The sequence below is a fragment of the Rutidosis leptorrhynchoides genome, chromosome 4 (assembly GCF_046630445.1).
Source record: "Rutidosis leptorrhynchoides isolate AG116_Rl617_1_P2 chromosome 4, CSIRO_AGI_Rlap_v1, whole genome shotgun sequence".
Taxonomy (NCBI): Eukaryota; Viridiplantae; Streptophyta; class Magnoliopsida; order Asterales; family Asteraceae; genus Rutidosis; species Rutidosis leptorrhynchoides.
This window is the reverse complement of record NC_092336.1, coordinates 415,669,757-415,677,245: the sequence shown is the minus strand read 5'-3', so window position 1 is coordinate 415,677,245 and position 7,489 is coordinate 415,669,757. Positions and strand designations below refer to the sequence as shown.

Genomic DNA, 7,489 nt, shown 5'->3' with positions numbered 1-7,489 from the left:
TCAAGTCTTAACAAGTTTGATTGCTTAACATGTTGGAAACACTTAATCATGTAAATAACAATTTCATTTAATATATATATAAACATGGAAAAGTTCGGGTCACTACATATAAAACCCATTAATAGCCCATAGTCTAATTTCCACAAGTGTCGTTCTTTTGTCCAAACCCCAATTATGGTACAAAGCTTAATTACCCAATTTTAATATTTAGCCCAACATCATGATTACTTATGCTTAAATAAGCATAATAATAACTTAGCTACGAGACATTAGTTTAAAAAGGTTGAACATAACTTACAATGATTAATAATTTCGACTTACACCTTTACAACATTCGCTAACATACCCTTATTATTAAAATTAAAGTTAAAATTATAATTATAATATATATATATACGAGTGAGAGATGAGGAAAGAAAAAGATGTGTTTACATTCGACTGAAACTGCGAAATTTATAGCAATGTGGCCTCACTTTTTGGGTCATGCGACTGCATGAAATTCCTTCTTCCTGGCCATGCGATCGCATGGCCAGCTGGGACAGCTCACATTTGGTTGTTTTCTTCTTGCCGACGGTTTAATTAAATATATATAATATATAAATAATTTTAAGAATTATTTATATATTATATTATATTTATATGCATAGTTGACTTGTAATTTTTAGTCCGTTGCGTTGAGCATTGAGAGTTGACTCTGGTCCCGGTTCCGAATTTTCGAACGTCCTTGCGTACAATTTAATATCTTGTATTTTGCGTTTTGCGTCTTGTACTCTTGTAATTTTGAGACGTTTCTCATCAATAATTTGAATCACTTTGATTGTACTTTGTACTTTTTAGCTTTTTGGTCGTTTGCGTCTTCAAATCGTCGAATATGTCTTTTGTCTTCACCTTTTATTATTTAAACGAATATCACTTGTAAATAGAACAATTGCAACTAAAAGCTTATCTTTCTTGAGGGATAATGCTATGAAATATATGTTCGTTTTTAGCATTATCAGTAACAAATTCGGTATTTGAATATGTTTGATTGTTCGAACATTTACCTTCGTGTGACCATTTTCCGCATTTATAACATCTTTCAAGGTGTCGTGCTCTTCTTTTTGTTGCGGATTTTGATTTTCCTTTACCAAAATGTATCTTATGATGATCTTTCCTGAGTTCTTTTCTTACTCCGAACATTTTGCCTCTTATGAATGATACCAATTCACTCGGAAGGGTGTCATTATTACGTTTAGTAATCAAAGCGTGTAGCATTAGACCATGGTTCAGATCAAAGGAATTCTTCATCTCGTAAAACCTAAAAAAATAAAAATTCAGAATGGGGGGGAGAAGACTAGTTCTTTAGGGTCTGCTAGGGAAAGACCATTCGGATTTCATTCTCAAAAACTACACGAAAACAGAATATCTAACTCTAATAGAAATAACTATTATCCTTAAAAGACTTGATTCTTCCCACACTTAGTTAGCTGTGGTGTCGAAATTGTGATTAACTTCATCTTCAACTTCCATTGGATTATCTATGTAATGTTTAACTCTGTGACCATTAACCTTAAATTCAATCCCATTTGAATTTATTAACTCTATTGTTCTGTATGGGAAAACTCTTTTGACTATGAATGGTCCAGACCATCTTGATTTCAATTTTCCAGGAAATAGCTTGAATCGTGAATTGAAAAGAAGAACTCTGTCTCCTTCTTTAAATTCTTTTGAACTTCTGATTCTTTTATCATGCCATTTCTTTGTTCTTTCCTTATAGATTAACGAATTTTCATATGCTTCATGTCTTAACTCTTCTAATTCATTTAATTGACTTAATCGTAGACGTCCAGCTTCATGAAAATCAAGATTACATGTCTTCAAAGCCCAAAATGCTTTGTGCTCAATTTCTACTGGAAGACGACATGCTTTTCCATAAACGAGTTTGAAAGGTGTGGTTCCAATTGGAGTTTTGTAGGCTGTTCTAAAAGTCCAGAGTGCATCTTCCAATTTTATGGACCATTTCTTCGGATTTGATCCTATGGTTTTCTCTAGAATACGTTTTAAAGCTCGGTTGGTATTTTCAACTTGTCCACTTGTTTGTGGATGATAAGCAGTGGAGATTTTTTGAGTTACTCCATATCTTTTGAGAACTTTCTCAAGTTGATTATTACAAAAATGAGTACCCCGATCACTTATTAAAGCTTTCGGTGTTCCGAACCTAGCAAAAAGACGTTTTAAAAAATTGACTACAACTCGTGCATCGTTAGTTGGGAAAGCTTGTGCTTCCGCCCATTTAGATACATAATCAATGGCAACGAGAATGTAGAGATTATTATGAGATTTTGGAAATGGACCCATAAAGTCAATACCCCAAATGTCAAATACTTCACATACTTGAATGACATTTTGTGGCATTTCATCACGTTGACTTATTTTTCCGGCCCTTTGACATGCATCACAGGATTTGCAAAGAAGGTGTGCGTCTTTAAAAATTGTAGGCCAATAAAATCCAGTATCGTAAACTTTTCTTGCTGTAACTTGAGGCCCATAATGCCCTCCTGTTGGTCCTGTGTGACAATGGTTTAAGATTTGAATGGCTTCATCTCCGAATACACATCGGCATATTATTCCATCGGGACAACTTTTAAACAAATGTGGATCTTCCCAAAAATAGTGTTTTATATCACTAAAGAATTTCTTTCGTTTTTGGCACGACAACCCTTTTTCAAGGAATCCACATACTAAGTAGTTTGCATAGTTTGCAAACCATAGAATTTCACTATAATCTATCTTCAATAGATATTCATCAGGAAAGTTATCTTGTATAGCCGATTCATTTAGAACTTCTAATTCAGGATTTTCAAGACGAGAAAGATGATCAGCGGCGAGATTTTCTGCTCCCTTTTTGTCTCGGATCTCAATATCAAACTCTTGTAAGAGTACGATCCAACGGATTAATCATGGTTTGCCATCTTGTTTTGAAAATAGGTATCTAAGAGCAGAATGGTCGGTATAGACCACCGTTTTTGCTAGAACGAGATATGAACGAAATTTGTCAAAAGCAAAGACAATAGCAAGGAGTTCTTTTTCAGTAGTTGTGTAATTCTTTTGTGCTCCTTGTAACATCTTACTAGCGTAATAAATAGGTTGAAATCGTTTTTCAATCCTTTGTCCTAAAACGGCTCCCATTGCAAAATCACTTGCATCGCACATAAGTTCAAATGGTAGATTCCAATTTGGAGTTATCATGATCGGCACATTAGTGAGTTTTTCTTTAAGAATATTAAAATATTTGATGCATTCATCTGAAAAGATGAATGGAGCATCCTTTTCTAGGAGTTTATTCATAGGAGTGGCAATTTTAGAAAAATCTTTTATGAAACGTCGATAAAAACCGGCATGCCCTAGAAAACTCCTAACTCCTCTAACATTGGTGGGATGTGAAAGTTTAGCATCTGCATCTACTTTAGCTCTATCCACTTCAATTCCTTCCTTTGAAATTTTATGACCAAGAACGATGCCTTCTTTAACCACGAAATGGCATTTCTCCCAATTAAGAACTAGATTTGATTGTTCGCATCTAATAAGCATTCGTTCAAGATTAACTAGACATGTTTCAAAAGTATCACCGAAGACTGAAAAGTCATCCATGAAAACTTCCATGCATTCTTCTATCATGTCGTGAAAAATTGCCATCATGCACCTTTGAAAGGTTGCAGGGGCATTGCAAAGTCAAAATGGCATGCGTTTATAAGCAAAAGTACCATAAGGGCACGTGAATGTGGTTTTCTCTTGATCCTCGGGTGCTATTGGAATTTGAAAGTATCCGAAAAATCCGTCAAGAAAACAATAGTAACTATTTCTGGCTAATCTTTCCAACATTTGATCAATGAAAGGTAAGGGAAAGTGATCTTTTCTGGTGGCGTCATTTAATTTTCTATAATCAATACAAACACGCCATCATGTTACAGTCCTAGTAGGAATAAGCTCATTTTTTTCATTTGTGATGACAGTCATGCCACACTTCTTAGGTACACATTGAACTGGGCTTACTCATGGACTATCAGAGATTGGATAAATTAAACCTGCATCTAGCAGTTTAATAATTTCTTTCTTAACAACATCTTGCATATTAGGATTTAGTCTTCGTTGGCGTTGCACATACGTTTTATGACCTTCTTCCATAAGGATTTTATGTGTGCAATACGAAGGACTTATTCCTTTAATATCATGAATCTTCCATGCAATAGCTGGTTTATGAGCTTTTAGCACAGAAATGAGTTGAGATTTTTCATTTTCGAAGACGATGTTATTACAGGTAATTCAGATTCACCATGTAAATAAGCATATTCCAAATGGTTTGGAAGTGGCTTTAACTCTAATGTCGGTGGTTCTTCTATCGATGATTTGTATCGATATCTGTCTTCTTCTTTTAGCATTTGAATTTCTTCTGTTGTTGGTTCATATTCATTAGCCATGAGTGCGGCTAATATTTCAGCTTCATCAATTGGTTCTGTTCCTTCTCCTAAAGAACATTCTCATGTTCCTTGTAGTTCTGGAAATTCTTCTAACAATTCTGCATGTGAATCTATGGTTTGAATATAATAACATGTATCATCTGCAGATTGCGGTTGTTGCATGGCTCTATCAACAGAAAAGGTAACACTCTCGTCCTCTATACTTAGGATCAGTTTCTTACCGAACACGTCTATTATTGCTTTAGCCGTGTTTAAGAATGGTCTTCCTAATATAAGAGGAACTCGAGAATCTTCTTCCATGTCCAGAATAACAAAATCTACTGGAAATACTAAAGTACCAACTTTAACTAGCATGTTCTCCATTATCCCTCTAGGATATTTTACTGATCGATCGGCTAGTTGTATGCTTATTCATGTTGGTTTCAATTCTCCAAGGTCTAGTTTAGCGTATAGTGAATACGGCATTAGATTTATACTAGCACCTAAGTCTGCCAATGCTTCTATTGAACTAAGACTACCCAGAAAACATGGAATTGTGAAACTTCCTGGATCAGATAATTTTTCTGGTATCTTATTCAACAGCACTGCAGAACAATTTGCATTCATAGTAACAGCCGAGAGTTCTTCCATTTTCTTTCTATTTGTGATTAGATCTTTCAGAAATTTAGCATATCTAGGCATTCCTGAAATCACATCAATGAAAGGAAGATTTACATTTATTTGTTTAAACATATCCAAGAATTTGGATTGCTCGGCTTCAAGTCTTTCTTTTCTCATTTTACTCGGGTAAGGAAGTGGTGGTTGGTATGGTTTAACATAAGGTTTAGCCTTAACAGTGTTATCTTTATTAACCTTTTCAACCACCGGTTCTGTTTCCTTATCTTGCTCAGGTTGTTGTTCTTGTGGAGTAGGAATAGAGTCATCAAAAATTACAGGCATTTCAGGTGGTTTAAGTGTAATACCACTTCTTGTGGTAATGTCTTTAGCTGTTTCATTCCGGGGGTTAGCATTTGTATCGCTTGGTAGACTTCCCGGTTTTCTTTCACCTATCAACCTTGCTAGGTTGCTTACTTCTTGTTCCAAATTTTGAATAGAAGCTTGTTGATTTCTAAATGCTTGAGTATTTTGTTCATTGGTTTGTTTCTGAGATGTGAAAAATTGAGTTTGAGATTCAACTAGCTTTGACATCATGTCTTCTAAATTTGGCTTTTTATCATCGGTTTGTGGTGGTTTATTTTGAAAAATAGATCTTTGCTGATTGTAAGTATTGTTGGATACTTGTTGATTGCTAGGACCTTGTTGATTGTTGTATGGAACATTTCAGTTACAATTCTGATTTTGATTGTAGATTGGTCTTGGCGGTTGATAATTATTCTGATAATTATTTCCAGGCCTTTGGTTCATATATGAAACATTATCTCTTTGTTCCATTGTTTGGTCAATACTGAGACAATATTTTGTCAAATGTGGTCCTCCACACTACTCACAACTAATTTGTATTGAGTGAATATCTTTAGTCATCTTTTCCATTCGTCTCTCAACAGCATCTATCTTTGCGAAAATGGAATCAAAGTCATGGCTAGAATCGGCTCTAGCTGCTTTAGATGATCTAACGATATCTTTTTCTTGATGCCACTCATGTGAGTGGGAAGCAGTGTTATCAATAATTTTGTAAGCTTCAGTTGCAGTTTTCTTCATAATGGAACCACCGGCTGCTATATCGATGTCTTTTCGTGTAGTGATGTCGCATCCTTGGTAGAATATTTGTACTATTTGATAAGTGTCTAAACCATGTTGCGGACATCCTCTTAATAACTTTCTAAATCTTGTCCATGCCTCATATAGAGTTTCATTTGGCTTTTGTGTGAATGTAACAATTTCTCCTTGAAGTCTAACGGCTTTAGATGCCGGAAAGAATTGCTTAAGAAATTTTTCAACTAAAACATCCCATGTATCAATCGCCCCTTCAGGTAACGATTCTAACCATTCTTTGGCTTCTCCCTTTAAAGTCCAGGGAAATAACATGAGATAGATCTGTTCATCCTCCACTTCTCTAATTTTAAATAGAGTACAGATCCTATTAAAGGTACGAAGATGTTCGTTTGGGTCTTCCTTCGGTGCACCACTAAATTGGCATTGATTAGTTACCATGTGTAGGATTTGTCCTTTGATTTTATAATCTGGCGCATTAATGTCTGGTTGAGTAATTGCGTGACCTTGGCCAGTGTGTTTAGCTCTCATTCGGTCTTCCATACTTAGAGGTTCCATATTTTCCATGATTGAATTTGTTGGATCGGAATCACTAGAGGATTCTGATTTAATAGTTTGTTCCTCAACAATCTCTGTTTGAATGATTGGTGGTTCCGGAGGAAAGATTAATGGTTCAGGATCTCTGAATTGTCCCTGAATATCCTCTGGATTCTCAATTGTGAGGTCGGGTTCAAAAAATGAATTATCGGAAATTTGAATTGGAGTACTTGGTTGACTGGATGACAATTCTAAAGAAAAATCAATGGCGACAATATTGGCTAGATGTCTTGATCGAGTTACAGGTGGTGAACGTATAAAAGGTGATGAACGTTTTGCTCGGTGCATTCACTGAATATCCTATTAGTTATAAAAGATAAAAATTATATAAGTTATCAAATTAATAGACTTTTCTGATTTTGCCCACGTTTCGAATAGCCAATAGATGCAGCAGGTAGCCAGGACCCTTTAAATTGGAAGCCCACAACTCGTCACTAACAAATTCAACTATTACTACGAACCAGAAAATTTTAGACGTCTATCAATTTAACCGCTTAAAATAATTTTTTTTGAAATTTAAAGAAATTTTAGAGAAGAAATAGAAAATTCTATATCCTAAAAACTAGAGCGTCGAGAAATAAGAAAGAAAAAGAGTATGTCGAAAAATAAAAGGTCGAAAAATAAGCGTCGAAAAATAATAAAATGCAGCGTCGCAAAGTCTAAAAACTAAATATTAAAACTTACGTCTAAAGGTATTAAAGCTTAAAGGAATTCTAAATCTAAAA

The 7,489-nt window shown here is 34.9% G+C and overlaps 1 non-coding gene across 1 annotated transcript; it reads left to right on the top strand.

Annotated features, from left to right (window-relative positions):
• Nucleotides 1-6,243: 6,243 nt before the first annotated feature.
• Nucleotides 6,244-6,350, top strand: LOC139845975 (small nucleolar RNA R71). The gene has a single exon (XR_011758724.1). It is a non-coding gene; the product is annotated as a small nucleolar RNA R71 (small nucleolar RNA).
• Nucleotides 6,351-7,489: the final 1,139 nt, after the last annotated feature.